At 60.5% G+C, this 16498-nt stretch overlaps 1 protein-coding gene across 1 annotated transcript in view; it reads right to left on the reverse strand.

The window, feature by feature from the left end:
• The window catches only part of ARL15 (ARF like GTPase 15), a 200075-nt gene that overhangs the window by 88819 nt on the left and 94758 nt on the right, over window positions 1–16498 (reverse strand). The window lies entirely within an intron of this gene.

A 16498-nucleotide genomic window follows, 5' to 3' on the forward strand; every position in this document is an offset into this window, starting at 1 on the left:
TTTGGGCGTGAGCACACACACGGGTTTGGGGGTGAGCACACACACGGGTTCTGGGTTGAGCACACACGGGTTGTGGGGTGAGCACACACACGGGTTTGGGGGTGAGCACACACACGGGTTCTGGGGGTGAGCACACACACATGGGTTTTGGGGGTGAGCACACACACGGGTTTGGGGGTGAGCACACACACGGGTTTGGGGGTGAGCACACACACGGGTTTGGGGGTGAGCACACACACGGGTTTTGGGGGTGAGCACACACACGGGTTTTGGGGGTGAGCACACACACGGGTTTTGGGTTGAGCACACACGGGTTGTGGGGTGAGCACACACACGGGTTTGGGGTGAGCACACACACGGGTTTTGGGGGTGAGCACACACACGGGTTCTGGGGGTGAGCACACACACGGGTTGTGGGGTGAGCACACACACGGGTTTGGGGGTGAGCACACACACGGGTTTTGGGGGTGAGCACACACGCTGAAAGATACGACGACAACTTAACGAATTGGCAGAAAGTTCTGGAAAAAAGAAATGTATAGCTTCACACACACGGAGAGGCTAGAAATCATTTGAGAGAGAGATGGAATTTTAGGAGAAGTGATTTACGCTCAGCCCGAAGGAGAAACAGAACCTTGGAAATATCAGTGGGTGAAATAACGTGCAATCCTTCGGGATGAAAGGTGTTTATGCAACTGAAAATTATCGCCGCCTTGCCCTCTCCGCGCTCGCCGTAAGCATCCCAGCATGCCTGTCTCCGCGTCGGGAGCGGGTCTAGGAAACGCAGGTTCCCTCCAAGACTCCAGTTCTCCTCGAGAAATGAAAACCTTCCGCCTGGCAACCAGCTCGCAGGCTTCACACGGAACGCCGCCGCTGTTTAAAACATCCGTCCATCATGTCCTCCTGCCTGTGCGCTTGGTATGTCCCCGTTGTCTGGGAGTGCCAGACGTGGGGGTGCCACGGAGCCCCGCACCCCGGGGCCTCCCTGGGCTCCTGGCCACACCAGCCCACCCCCCTGATGTCCAGGGACAGGACACAGAGCGAGGCGCCTGGCAGGGAGCTGAGAGCTGAGGGCCGAGTGGCTGGAGGGCGGCCCTGGGGCCAGGGTGGGGGAGGCCTCGGAGCCTGGGCGTGGCTGCTCTCAGGCCGGGCTCCACGGCAGGGGCGACGGTCCCGGCCAGCTCCCACCTCAGGCCGGGCCTCCTTCCGGTCCCAGGCTGCCCTGGAAGCTTCTGGGGGAGCGGGCGGGACTCAGCCTCTCGGCACCACAGGCGCGCCGCTCCTTCCCGTGTTTATCTCAGTTGGTTTGGTGTCTGCCGGACTCACACAGATTGCCACCCGCATGTCTTGCACTTCGGGTTTAAAAATAAAGCTAATTTGAGAGGTGTGTAAAGCCTGATTAACATTCCTGCGCCATGAGCGGTGGCTGAGGTGCGCAAGCTTCGTTTTAAGATTAGGAATTCGCCCTGGCCAGTTTGGCTCAGTGGATAGAGCGGCGGCCTGTGGACCCAAGGGTCCTGGGTTTAATTCCGGTCAAGGGCATGTACCTCGGTTGCAGGCTCCTCCCCGGCCCGGGCCCTGGTCAGGGTGCATGCAGGAGGCAACCAGTCGATGTATTTCTCACATCCATGTCTCTCTCTGTCTTTCCCTCTCTCTAAAAACCAATGGAAAAATATCCTCGGGTGAGGATTAAATAACAATAACAACAACAACAACAACAATAATAATAATAATAATAAAAAAGAACAAAACCACAGTGAGGACAGGGAGGCCGGCCACCATCAGCCACAGCCTCTAACAGAGCGGCCCCCCCTCGGCCCCGCCACCTGCCCCCACGTTCGCCCCCGGCCCGGGCCAGCGCGCAGCCAGGGCCGAAAGCCCAGGGCAGCGTGGACAAACACAGACGAGGACACACACGGTGGACGGCACCCCCTCTAGGCTGGACGTGACCCGGGGTCACCGAGCACAAACACCAGGGCCTGGTCTCGGGTGACGTCGCGCGGGGATGGTCCACGGAGAGGAAGGGAGGCCGCGCTGGGCCACGTTTCACCGGCTGGGGCGTGTCCACCAGCCACGGCAGCAGCAGCACTTCCCACGGTGCCTTTCCGGAGGGATTTTAGGAAACGGACAAGGTCTTTCTTCAATAAAGAGAGACGCTTGGCAACCCGCACAGCTCCGCCCACGGGAAGGTCACGGCCGCAGCCAGCTCAGCACAGAGGGCCGGTGCCCGCCCGCTCATCCCGTGTCACGTTCCTTCCCGCTTCCGTCCCAAACACGTTATCCCCTGCGAAGGGCCCCTCGCTGGTCGCTGTTGTGACCACGTCACTGGGTGCGTCTCCCTCTCATTCCAGCCTCCTCCGCAACTCAGCACGGCGATCCCCGCTTTCCCGGAACACGCGGCCCGGGAAGCCGCCGTCCGCGTCCTCTCGACGCTCAGCGCGTCCGCCACGGAGCGTGAAAGCCAGGCTGTGCTGCCGGCTCTGCTGCGAGGCCGCTGCGGGAAAGCCCGCTCCCGGGCGGCCTGTCGGAAGGACGGGCGACAGAGGAGCGGCTGCAGCCGTCACAGCCGCCGGCGCACACGGCCGGGAAGGGCGCACATCTGGATGGCTTCGGCGGGCAGCGGGCGAGTGTCTGCAGCCACGTTAGCCATCTGTCACTCACAATACGTACGTTTGTTTTAACATGCCAAGGGCTCAAAGTCCTATTTTCTGTTTCTTCATAAACATCCCAGCTCTCCCGCAGACAGCAGGCAGGTGAGGGAACACGCTGCTCAGCCTGGGGGCCGGGCACACCAGGGGGCGCGGGCTTCTCCCCACCAGGGGACCCCGAGTCCAGAGCTCAGCTGCATGTTCCCATTTCACTTTAGAAGGCGGTGGAGAAAAATGCCTTCCTAGACACCGCTACGGCCCGCCCACACGGAGCGGCAGCCGTGTCTGTCCCACGCGGGGCGAGGCACGTGGAAACGGTCCGACGGTGTCTGCTTGTACCAGGAAAAGACCAGGTTAAGTTTCCTTTTTCCTGCTGCCAACGCCTGACGTCATCTCAACCCTCAAGAAACGTCTTCTCGCTTCCAGTCGCCTTGATGAAAGGAAAAGCCAGGAGGCGGGAAGGTGGCCCGGACTCGCAATAACAAGCCCTTCGCCGGGAGGTGCCGTCAGCAGGAGGGAATGCGGCCGGACCTGCAGGCGCAGGGCCCACCTGGCCTCCTGCTCGCGGGCTCCGCGGGCTCCAGGCCCCTGCAGAGCCTGTGGGAACGCCAGGACCCACCTGGGAGGCGGGTGGGGCCCCTGTCCAGGTGTGGCCTCTAGTCCCCCGGCGACGCTCCAAACACGCACGCCGAGTCAGCCTCTCCTTAGTGGGCCGTCGGCAGCGTGACCATCGAGGAGCGTCTTGACTCCAGACTTAGATCGTAACGTTCCCCAGGGGTCCGGGGGACACCTGGTCTCTCAGTCACACGGGTCAGGGTCCTGGCGGACGACCCGAGCCTCCGCTACAGGACAGGGACGCGGACGGCACGCACCTGGCTCGGGGGCCGGGAGAATGAGCAGCCTAAGGCTTCGTGCACATTTGAAAATGTTGGCTAAGATCATTATTACTCCTTCTCTCCTTCTTAAAGCGACAGACTGGGCCTAACACAGCTCACAGACCACAGATGGCCAATAAAATGCTGCGAATTCCAGAGAAGGCTTACCAACAGCTGAGACGAGGGGAGAAGGGAAAAGAAGAGAGAGACCGAGGAGGAGAAGACACTTGAACTGCTGTACCTGCTCGGTCAGGTCTGATGCAGAAAGGACTGGGACCACGTGGGGGGGGACGTCTCTCCCCGGCGGAGCGATGTCGGAAGGGCTGTGTGGTAAGAGGAGGCCCCGGTCCCCAGAGCTTCCCGGCGCCCCAGGGCGAAGGGGTTTTAATGAACTGAATTGCAGGCACACACAGGACTAATCTCCTCTTCGTTTCCATCCGCTCTACTTGACGATAAAGCCCTGTTCTCAAGTTTTACCGGATCCAATGAGGTTCCAACAAAAAATACGTTTAAGCACATACAGATACAGAGAGCGCTTCATTACCCGAGTCCATCTGCCCAGTCAGCACCCGAGGCCTCAAACGGCAGCAATTTTCACGAAGTGGCGTGTTTTTAGCCCGTTTCCCACGCCCGGTCGGGGTTTCTGACCTCCTGGGGCACAAAGGTCTAGAATGTCGACTCGGCCGTCCTGGCACGGGAAGGGACCCTCACAAGCGCAGGGGAAACACCTTCGGGAAGCCCCCGGCAGCCGGACAGGCCGCCTCGGCGCTGACGGCAGGACGGAGAAGAGCCGGGGGCCACGGGCCTCCTGCTGTGGGTGAGTTAGTCTCCGGCCCAAAGGAGCTGCGAGAATCAGTCATTCAGACGGTAAACATCAGCGCTCAGGACCTTTGCCACGTCACGGAGAACCAACACGGACGGCTCTCCCAGCCCCCGATGCTGTCACCGCCGCCACCCAGCAGGCCCCGAGGACAGGACGCGCCCCGAGAAGACGGGCCTCACGCGGAAGCACACGAGGGGGTAATCACACACCTTCCTGACGCTCCCACGTGGCCACTTAGGCTTTCAGTCCCAAGGCGGCCAGGATAAAAAACCGGACCTGGTTAGGACAGAACATACTGTGGGTTCACAAAATACATTCACTTTTAAGTAAACTACGATATATTTTATGTGAGGCTTTACAGCCATAATTATTTAACCTTGTATTTAGACTATAAGCCTAACTTTATCTTATTATTTTATATGATGACAGTGCATTAAGTTACATTAAATTATAAACTTAAGCACATATAAAATGTGGTGAGTGATGAGAACAGACTAAGTAAGGGCCTGCCCCCTGGAAATGAACAGACGCAGATCCGTACACTGACTGTAGTTGGTCTTTTTATTTTTCTTAATGATATGTCTTTATTGATTTTTAGAAAGAGAGGAAGCGGTAGAGAGACAGAAACATTGATGAGAGAGAAACATCGATCGGCTGCCTCCTGCACGCCCCCTACTGGGAATGGAGCCTGCAACCCGCGCATGTGCCCTGCTTGACCGGGAATCGAACCAGGGACCTCTCGGCTCATAGGTCGACGCTCAACCCCTGAGCCACGCCGGCCGGGCTGCCGTTTGTCTTTCAATACATTGCATTAGCTTTCTGATATCTATCCATAACAACTCCTGGATCTGGATGAATGTGCGTGTGCATTATTAACACACGTGTGCGCACACGCACACCACAGGGTTGGTATGACCTCACACAGCACTGAGCAGATACCCAACAGCAAACCAAGAAACCAGGATGGTCTAGAAGTTAATGTGATGGAAATGTGCTGATGCATTTCACGATTTATATTCAAACGAAAGCCTTTTTGATCAACGCTTTGACGCGGTGACAAAGAACAGATGACACACTGTCTCTGAAAGGCGGTCCCCGCCACAGAATTAAGCCCCAGTGAGAAAAGGAATCTTGTGAAGATCACTTTCCCGAGGACAAAACATCGCATTTTTAGTTGACATCTTTGTTAAAAGACAGAGCATTCTAATAGGTCCGTCAGGTCTATAACTGCAGCACAGGAAGATGAAACCTAAGGAACAGGAAGACGGGGTGGTGCTTGGGTCCGAGGGGCGTGCGCGGCGCTGGTAAACCCTCCGGACAGGAACCCCCGCCCCCGGAGCCCGCTGCTGCCCTGAGGAGGGTCCTGCACTCAGCCAAGAGGCCCACCCGGCGGTCCAGCGCCCCCCACTGGCGGGTCCTAGCAGCTGCGCGGTGCGCGTCCCCACGAGCTTCCCGACACTAACGTGCTCCATGTGTGAGGGAAGCTTCCAGTGGCCCAGGGACACTAAGTCACGCTTCAGCACCACAACACGGCTCCGCGGGAGGAAGGACGGGCCTGATTGTCTGTCTCATGCCTGTTCATTTCTGCCATTCGCTGACTCGAGTTCTTCCAACGCTGACCTTCCTTCCGATGGAATGCAAAGAATAAAGCGATGCTTTCTCCAACCCAGAGCTTAGGGGTGTCTGCTACTGACGGAAAAAGCAGAGCGGCAGGAATACCTTGAAAATTACCCAGAAGGCATAGCTGCAAAGAAGCAACTTGGAACGTGTCTTCTCGGGTTCTCGGGCCAGATCAGAAATCCACCCTGTCGGTCCACTCAACCTCTCCAAGGTCAGCCAGGCGGACGTGGGGACCACCCCCCCGGGAAGGACCAGCCCTGCAAAATGAACTCAGAAGCCTGCGTGACCGGGAAGAGCTCACAGTCAAGCGGCCCACGCTCCAAACCGCCAGGCGCGTGCATTGAAAAGGGCTGGAGAAATGGAGTGTCCGTGTCAGATACCACGGGGGCGGGGCTCCCCGTCCGAGGGGGAAATGTGCGGGGCTCCCACTCCGTGTTCCTATGGGTCCTCGTCACGCCGTTAACACGCATACATGACGTCTCGGGTCTGTAAAAACAGCGGGTGAAACAGCCGGCCCCGATGACGGTCGCCAGCTTCAGACTGTTTCCGACTTTGGGGCCCACGTTGTGCACCTCCATCCGGGTGAGCTGACAGCGGGGAGGGTCCCGCCGCTGGGCACGGGGCCGGGCATGCGTAGGGGGTCTATCGCAACCTCAGATTTTTAACTACAGTTCAAAGGGTATTTGCAACAGCTGTGAACATTTTGGTGCATTCTGGAATCTGAGAGGCAGCTCCTTTCAAAAGATGCAATTAACAAAGCATTATGGGAAATATTCTCGATGACAGTGTCTTTCTTGAATTATGCAAATTCGATTACAACCAATCTAAATCAGCTCTAGACGAAGGAATTCTTGCCCACAATAGGGTTTAAGGCACGTACAGGGATGCCCACGTCAGAGTCTTCGGAATTCCGTTCTCTGTTAGTCGAGCGCCCTCTCCGGTTACAGAACCAAAGCCCGGGAGTTCTCACACAGCCCGGCCTGCCGAGCTGGCGCCCGATGCGGAGCCCACGCTGCTCCCACGCACCATGTGCCCCCAACTCCAAGTCCTCAGCGAGGCGGTCGCGTGGACACCGCGGGCGGCGGGAGACAGCAAGGCCTGGCGGAGGACGGGCCCGAGGCAAGGGCGCGGCACTCACTGCTCGCCGCGTGCGGTTCAGCGGAGAGCACCCACGAGGGGAGAAGCAACGCGAACACACACGCGCACACACGCGCGCACACGCGCACACACACGCACACACGCGTGCCAACTTTCACATGGACAAGTGACTCCCACTCGAAGCGCAGTGGCTCTCCTGTGTGACTGACTTTCATTTTCAACGTCTACTCTGCTGCATCTGAGAAGGGAGAGTAATACTCCACCAGGTAGTTTTAAAAGCACTGGACGACTCCAAATATTGAGCCCTTCCCCTATCCCTTGCTCACGAGATGAGATAAAATAGAGGCTCCTGCTCGGCCAGCGTGGCTCAGTGGCTGAGCGTCCACCTAGGAACCAGGAGGTCCCGGTTGGACTCCCAGTCGGGGCACAGGCCCGGGTTGTGGGCGCCATCTCCAGTGGGGGGCGTGCAGGCGGCGGCCGGTCCGTGATTTTCTCTCATCACTGATGTTTCTATCTCTCTCTCCCTCTCCCTTCCTCTCTGACATCAATCAAAACATATTTTTTAAAAAAAACTGAGGTCCCTCCACAATGACTGACCTCCTTGACTCTAATACGTAGAATGGGTCTCACTAAAGTGAGATCGACTGCACATTTTCTAACAAAACAATTAGAGTAAGTGTGATTTCTGAGCACCAAAAATGCTTCAAGGAATGTGAGATATTAAGCCGTAAAGAGAAATGATTCCATATATGCTAACTTACCACCAGAGTGAAATAGCATGAAAATCCGCGTAACAATTTTAAATTTGTATTATGATCAAGTGCCATTATACAGTATCTCTTAATGAGAGTGACAAAGAAGGGGAAATGGTTTTTTAAATGAATCGCTATCAATCCTTAAATTCAAAAGAACATAAACTGATGAACAAAAACAGATCCAGAGACAGAGAAGCATGGAACAGACCATCAAACCTCAGAGGGAAGGCAGGGGAGGGTGGGGGGAAGGACTTGTATGCATGCATATAAGCCTCACCAACGGACACAGACACCAGGGGGGTGAGGGCCTGAGTGGGGAGTGGGGGGTGGGGGGGCAATGGGGGGATAAGGACACATATGTAATACCTTAATCAATAAGAAAAAAATATTTTAAAAACTCAGGTTTTTGATATCATGAAAATATTAATTTATTACTTTAAAAAATAAATGATGGTCCAAGATAAATACCAAGTCGTACGACAACAATCGTAATTGCAAACGACAGTTTGTATGAGTAAGACGCCTGGGAGGAAGTCAGGTGCCAGACTTCCCAGGCGCAGGTCAATGCCGACACTGCAGCATGACTTCTCGTTCCTGACAACGAGCTGGCTTCCTGTCACCTTGTCACTTCGCTGTGAGTCAGTTCACCGGATAATTACGCCCTGAGGTCTGCTCCTCAGAGCACCCGCTGCGAGCAGAACCCACACCCGCCGACCCCCCACCACAGAGCAAAGAGCTGAAGGAAAGTGGGAACCAAGCACCACGCAAGGAGGCCCCCGAATCCAGCCTGGAAATCACTCTTCTCGCTGGCAGACCTAAGAGCATCCACACTCTCTGCAGCGCCTTCCGAACAGCCTGCTTCTCGTGTTCAGATGTGGGGGCACTCGGAAACGCTGCTAAGACAGCGATGTCACAAACCCCCCTCCCAGGTACTCTTCCTAAAGGGATCGGAGGAGGGGAGGAGGGATACAGATGGGGAGACTGAAGACAGTCAGGCAAGACTGTAAACTTAAAACCCCAAGTCCGGCCGTGGTCTCGCGCCCCGCGGGCTTCCGTGGGCCGGTCCTTCCTGCTCACGCTGAGAGGCAGGAGGGCGAGAGGGCCCCGTGCAAACACCCGCTCCTCCCCCCGCCCCCCGGGCTGGGCAAAGCCAGCTCGCCTCCCACGGAGCAGTGTCCCGGGAACAGGCGCTGCGGAAGAGGGCCGCTGACGACTGGACGCAAAGTACCCGTGCCACTTCACCCCGACTCCGAGGGGCGCCACCCCTGGAGAGAAGGAAGAGACGGGAGAAGGCCACACGCTTCCTATCTGAGAGCGACGACGCGCGGGGACGCCGTGGCCACGGGAGCAACTGCGGGGCGTGGGACTCCCCCTTCCCCGTGGCTGTGCCTGGCGACGGGACGTGGTGTGTCGACGACGAAGCGGCCTCGCTGTGTCCACGCCTGAACACGGAGGAGAAAGGGAAGGGGTGCGTGCTCCGTGGGCGTCTGTGGAGCACGCACGGGGCCACGTGGGGGCTCGGACCGTGGGGGCCGGAGCCAGGGAGCGCTCCTCACGGGACCGGATGGCGTCCTCTCTAAGAGCTGTTCCGGAGCAGCCTGTGCTGTGGGCACAGTCCTCAGGCGCCCACCTGCCGCGGGGGGTCAATGCCTCTGGGATGGACAATCCGTGAGGTGAGCCTGGACAGACGTAAAGGTGGCACGTTTTGCGGTTCAGGCCACAGCTTTTCCGCGGGAAGAGGTCTCCGATTGCAGCTGACGGAGCGGCCGTCCTCCTCCTGGAGCCGCTGCACCGACAGGCACCGAGCACGGCGGGTCCCGCAGCCGCCAGGCCTCCAGCTCGGAAACGGCCCGTGCGTCCGGGGCTGTGACATCACACGCCGAGGAGAGAGCCGTGAGTCTGCGTCCATCTCGCCATCCCTGAGCCCGCGGCACGGCGGCTTCCCCGTCCGAAGGACAGCGTTTCAGGACAGCTGCCACACCGGCCGCGCGTCACCCAGCCAAGACTTCCTACATGCGCTCCGTCTGGGGAGCGGGCGGGTGTTCTGGGACTCGGCCCCACAGATGAGAGATGACCGGGGGTGGGCGTGGGGTGGCCGTCCCCACACTCACACGGACCACCCCACAGCCAGGGCGCCCGGGCAGCTGGGCTGAGTGTCCCAACGGCGAGAAGCCGCGTCTCGGGGGGTGAGGGGGGTCTGGAGGGCGGCGGGCGACCGGCCAGGCCGGGGGAGGCCCTGCGGGCTGCAGGCTCCCACACCAGCACCTCAGTGAGTGGCCTGGCACCCCGTGACCCCACCCTCGGGTCCGGAGGCCTGCAGGACAGTCAGCTGGGGCCGAGCGCCTGCACAGATGGGGCTGCTGGCGGGGCAGGCGCCTCCTGGCTCAGCCGTCCTGGGATCCGACTCTCCCCGAGGTGGGAGCAGGAGGCTCCGGGCCAGCACCGGTCCTGGGATCCGACTCTCCCCGAGGTGGGAGCAGGCTGCTCCGGGCCAGCACCGGTCCTGGGATCCGACTCTCCCTGATGTGGGAGCAGGAGGCTCCGGGCCAGCACTGGTCCTGGGATCCGACTCTCCCCGAGGTGGGAGCAGGCTGCTCCGGGCCAGCACCGGTCCTGGGATCCGACTCTCCCCGAGGTGGGAGCAGGAGGCTCCGGCCAGCACCGGTCCTGGGATCCGACTCTCCCTGAGGTGGGAGCAGGAGGCTCCGGCCAGCAGCGCGGTGCGGACTTTCTCTGGAAAAGACCCAGAGGCGGGGACGGACAGAGGTCTGTTCCAATTCCCTTTCTCTCTTCTCTTAGGAGGAACGTGCAGCAGAAGGAATGATCCCGTGTCCGCCTTCCGTCTCAACCCCAGCTCCCCTCACGCACAGAACCGGGGCCTGGCCCTGCCGCCCGAGCCGCATGGTCGGTGGCAGGGGGGTGCGGGGGGGGGGGGGGAGGGTCAGGTTGGCCCTGGGGCCAGAGCGCTGATGCTCGGTGCCTGCAAGCTCGGCCAGGCCACCAGCGGCCAAGGGCGGGCCGCTCTGGCAGGGGCTGCGCTGAGTTCACTCCGCAGGCAGGGCCGGGGCGAGGGGGGTTGCAAACATCACCGGGAAGCTGCGGAGGGCGAATCGGGCGGGAGAGGTCACCTTCGGATCCATGGTGAGGCCGCCTCGTGGTTCAGATACGATTGTCTTGGCCAATGTCTGAGCACATGTACCTCCGGTTTTAATAAAAACATGAACTGGGAGGAGCTACCTCAGTGACATGACAGAACCGGCTATCCTAGGACCGCTCGGGCCGAGCTGCGCTCATCGCTGCTGCAGCGCACGGGACGCCAGCGAGGAGGACGCCAGCGAGGAGGGACGGCTTCCCCGGGTCTTCAGAGGCTTCGGAACATCGGGGTCACCTACGCCACAGGACGGTCCTTGGTTTTGCTGCATCGCATTTCACCGCCTCCTCATTCCATTCATCACATTATCATCCCTGCACGTTACTCCCACCGACCCGCTTCCTTCGTCTTCCCCGTAGCCGGGAGCAAGGCTCCTCACGCTGAGCCCGGAGGACAGGACCGGCCCACGGATGTGGTGGCACAGAGGCGGAGCAGGCGCGGGACCTGCCACGGCCACAGGACCTGCCACGGCCACGGCTTCCAGATGCGTGGAGAGTCTCATCTCACTGAACACACGGACCGGGAGTGAGGCTCAGCGATGAATGCGGGGGGGCTGGGGAGGGGGGTCAGTCCTTCACCACAAACAGCCTAATGAGCACTGGATTATTTCATTTCATTTTATCTTTAGTGACTGAGTTGAGCGAGAGAGAGATGAGTTGTTCCACGTATTTGTGCACTCGCGGGTTGATTCTGACCAGGGATCGAACCCATAACCTTGGCCTACTGGTACAATGCTCTAATCAACCGAGCTACCTGCCCAGGGCCTCGATCAGTGCTGGTTTAAAACATTTGGTGCCCAGCCCATGTGGCTCAGTGGCTGAGCAGCAACCCATGAACCAGGAGGTCACAGCTGGATTTCTGGTCAGGGCACATGCCCAGGTTGCGGGCTTGATCCCCAGTAAGAGGCGTGCAGGGGGCAGCCAATTGATGATTCTCTCTCTTCATTGATGTTTCAATCTTTCTCTCATTCCCTCTCTCTTCCTCGCTGAAATCAATAAAAATATATTTAAAAAAACATTTAGAAATTGTATTTAAAAATCCCCTCCACTTAGCCACATGGAAATCTCTGCACAATGTATTAGACACGCCGCGGTGCCTTCGCGCGTGACCCACACTGCCCCTCAGTGACCCACACTGCCCCTCCGTGACCCACACTGCCCCTCAGTGACCCACACTGCCCCTCCGTGGCCCACACTGCCCCTCCGTGACCCACACTGCCCCTCCGTGACCCACACTGCCCCTCCGTGACCCACACTGCCCCTCAGTGGCCCACACTGCCCCTCAGTGGCCCACACTGTCCCTCCGTGACCCACACTGCCCCTCCGTGACCCACACTGCCCCTCAGTGGCCCACACTGTCCCTCCGTGACCCACACTGCCCCTCAGTGACCCACACTGCCCCTCCGTGACCCACACTGCCCCTCAGTGGCCCACACTGCCCCTCCGTGACCCACACTGCCCCTCCGTGACCCACACTGTCCCTCAGTGGCCCACACTGCCCCTCCGTGACCCACACTGTCCCTCCGTGGCCCACACTGCCCCTCCGTGACCACACTGCCCCTCCGTGGCCCACACTGCCCCTCCGTGACCCACACTGCCCCTCCGTGACCCACACTGCCCCTCGGTGGCCCACACTGCCCCTCCGTGACCACACTGCCCCTCAGTGGCCCACACTGCCCCTCCGTGACCCACACTGCCCCTCCGTGACCCACACTGTCCCTCAGTGGCCCACACTGCCCCTCCGTGACCCACACTGTCCCTCAATGGCCCACACTGTCCCTCAGTGGCCCACACTGCCCCTCCGTGACCCACACTGTCCCTCCGTGACCCACACTGCCCCTCAGTGACCCACACTGTCCCTCCGTGACCCACACTGCCCCTCCGTGACCCACACTGTCCCTCCGTGGCCCACACTGTCCCTCCGTGGCCCACACTGCCCCTCCGTGACCCACACTGTCCCTCCGTGACCCACACTGTCCCTCCGTGGCCCACACTGCCCCTCAGTGACCCACACTGTCCCTCCGTGACTCACACTGTCCCATGAGCCCTCTTCCCCGACCAGCCTGCGCCAGGGAGCCGCTGGGGAAGGGCAGCCGGGGATCCGGGGAGCTCACTGGGCGGCAGGAGCCTGAGCGCCTGAGCTGGCAGCCAGCAGACTCCGAGGGGTTCGGTCACACGCGGGCAGGACGCCCCCTACGCGGCGGCATCATGGGGGCCGCTGGGACCAGGGGAGAGGCCAGGCAGCCGGGCACGGGAAGGGGAAGCCGAGGCCGCGTCGCCGAGAGAAGGAGCGGCAGTCAGCCCGGCCCCGGGGCGCCGGCCCGGCCTCTGCAGACACAACGGTTCTCGCCGGCTGCACGCACAGCCCATTAATGCGGCACATAATTACCGTCTCCCCTCGCGGCGTCCATTAACTTTCCTTTCATCACATTTTGTCTCCGCGAGAGACTGGAGGTTAATTAGGGCAGGAACTTCTGACATCCCGGCTGCAGCCGCCCCGTCCAATCGGACGCAAGGGCGATGAAGGGTTAGATAATAAAGCCGGGCAGCTCGCCACATCCATAGGTTACTATTAATGGGGGGGGGGGGAACCACATAATCCGCTCCGTCATTATCAGAAAGCGCAGAAAGCGTCTGATGGGTCTCCGCCTCCATTCCTAGTCACACCCGCCTCCCAGCAGGAAAGGGCCTCCTTCGCCCGCCCTCCCCCTCCCCTGGAGTCAAGGCCTTCGGCTCTGTGAGTCCCTTCGGAAAGAGAGCGCCAGCGCCCATGCCCGGCAGCGAGGCTGACACGCCTGCGCTGAAGGGCAGAGGTCCGGCCCTCCCTTGACGGCCGGAGACCGCGTCCACGCAGGAAGACGGAAGGAGGCAGCAGGACACGGGAGGAACACGGGCCTTTGTGCGGAGACGAACACACGCGGAGAAGTCAGAGGTCAGGAAGTCACCATGTTCACGCGCTGCCGGCTTCGCCAGCTACAGGCGGCAGCGCACGAGTATCCATGCCTCATATCCCACAGCAACCGCCAGACACGGCCCCACGGCGAAAGGCAAGAAGCCCGACCGGGCGTCAGCGGAAGGACGGTTCTGTCTCCGCGGGACGGGATCCCGGCAGCTCCGAAGGAGGCCGAGGGTGTACTCACACGGGAACGACACCCCTCGGGATCACGCTGTGAGATGGTTGTGCGTGCACACAGGAGACACGCTCAGAAGGTCACGGCGGAGGTGTCTGTGAATCCGAGCCGTGGGCATGTCCCCAGCAGGACACACAGGGACATCCTCACACCGGCAGGGGGCAGCGAAGAAGAGACGGACGCAGCCTCCGAGACGAGCACGCGTGAGTCCCACCAAGATGGTCAAGAACAAAAGCAGAAAAGCCCAGAAGAACACATGTCGCGTGACCCCCAATCTACACGGAGTTCAAACACAGGCACCGCCGTACCACGGACCTTCTCCGTCTCTGGGCCCATGAACTAAGTGCGTACCACAGTCCTGCGGCACACCGGGAAACACATGGTTTGCCGATCTGGCAAAAAATAGGTATGCTTTGATGCACCCACGCCGGGGCCACTGCGCTGGCTGTTGTCAGCTCTTTACTCGGCGGCCTCGGGGGGCAGAGGTCGGGGGGCAGAGGTCGGGGCCGACTGAAGAGCCGGGTGGCCACTGCATGTTGGAACCCGCTGCGCACGCCGGCAGCCACAGGCCTCTGGGAATATACACACACGTGGCAGCGGTAAGAGAGGCAAAGAAATGGCAGCGCCAAACTCCAGACGGTGGTTCCCGTGGGCTGGACGGCGGGGGAGGCGCACGGAGGAGGGGTCAGAGGCGACTGAGGCCCCGCGGGTCCACGCGCCCGGTGTGGGCAGGAGGGCACTGGCCTTTATAAGCATGTTCCTTAAGCGACACACAGCACGCTCTACACTCTTACACGGTTCACGCAGCTCACGGGAGGGAGGGAGGGAGGGAGGGAGGGAGGGAGGGAGGGAGGGGAGGGGAAGGGGGTCGCGATCAGCCCGACCTGCTGAGGAGGAGTAGGGGCCGCGGCACCCACTCGCAGGTGGGCCTGACGCTGCCGACTCACCGTCAGCAGGCGCGGGAGGCCGGGCCCGGAGGTGCCGTGGGCCCTTTCCCGGAAACGCACGGGGCACGGTCGTAACACACACCGTCCGTGGCATTTCCTCATCTGAAAGCCGGGTCACTGGCTTTTGTAAAAAGGACGTGGAACCAGATGAACCCACTTCCACGTCTCCAATCATTTGTAATAAGACAAGGACACGGACCGGACCGCACAGGAAACTGCGTCTCCGACCCTCGGGGAGTCCGAAAGGCGCTGTGTTTCTACACCATCACCCCCACAAACGCCCCAATCCTGCCGCCACCAGCCCCCGCCCGGCAGGTGCTCACAGAAAAGGTTGCATAACCTGCATTTTAAAAAATGAAGCTTTATTGTTCAAAGTATTACATCTGTCCCCCTTTCCCCCCACTGACCCCCTGCAGCTCTGCCCCCACCCCCCACCCAGGCCCTCACCACCCTCTTGTCTGGTCCATGGGTCATGCACAGACGCTTACAATGCGAAACCTGTGTTCTCACGGTCACCATCGAATTCCACAGCGGCACCTGCCTTTGTGTGTGAGCCTCTGTCCTCTGTGCTGATCGCCTCCCCCCACGTGCAGGGATGACGAGCACACTGTCTGAGAGCCGCTCCGCGTGGCCTCCGGCGCGGCCGCCATCTGTCGGGAGCGAGCCGTCCCCGGGCGGCCTGCCCACCTGTCTGACGCTGGGTGAGCGCCGTGGAGAAGGCGGCAGAAGCCTGGGCACCGGCCTGGAGCACTCCTGTCCCTGAGGCTGAGCGAGCCCTGAGGTGCAGGGATGAGGAAGCAGAAGAACAAAGCGCGGCCTCGGAGCAGCCTCGGCCAGGCGTCGGGCGGGGCGCGAGCCGGCGGTGCCAGCCTGCCTTCCCGGCTTGCCAGCCCGGGCAGGGGTTCCGGGAACCCGGGCGGCCCGAGTCAGACGCGATCCGTACCGCGCCGTCCCGGCTCCGCGCTGGGCCAGGCGGCGGACCCTTTCCCGCCCACAAACAGGACGAGGCGGCAGCACAGGCTGAGCACAGCGGGGAGGCTGGAGCACACGGGGAGCCCGGGGCGGGCACCGCGCTCTGCGTCGGCTCCGAGGGGGCTGTCCCTGTGGCCCTCCGGGCCCGGGAGGCTTGGCTCCAGCCTGTCGCCGGGGCGGGAGCAGGCGCTCAGCAAGCAGACCGAGCGGGAGACGAATGAATGGCGGACACCAACACGCACCGTCCTCAGACAAAGGCAAAATGAAAGAACGTTTTTGTGGTAAATCCTCACCTGAGGATATTTTCCCATCGATTTTTTTTTTTTAAGAGAGAGTAGAAATGAGGAAGTGGCGGGGAGAGAGAGAGGGAGACACGCGTGCTTGGCCGGGGCCAGGGATGGAACCTGCAGTCCAGGTACGTGCCCTTGACCGGGACCCGAACCTGCGACCCTTCAGTGCTCGGGCTGGCGCTCTAACCA

This window comes from Cnephaeus nilssonii, assembly GCF_951640355.1.
Source record: "Cnephaeus nilssonii genome assembly, chromosome: 2".
NCBI classification, from domain to species: domain Eukaryota; kingdom Metazoa; phylum Chordata; class Mammalia; order Chiroptera; family Vespertilionidae; genus Cnephaeus; species Cnephaeus nilssonii.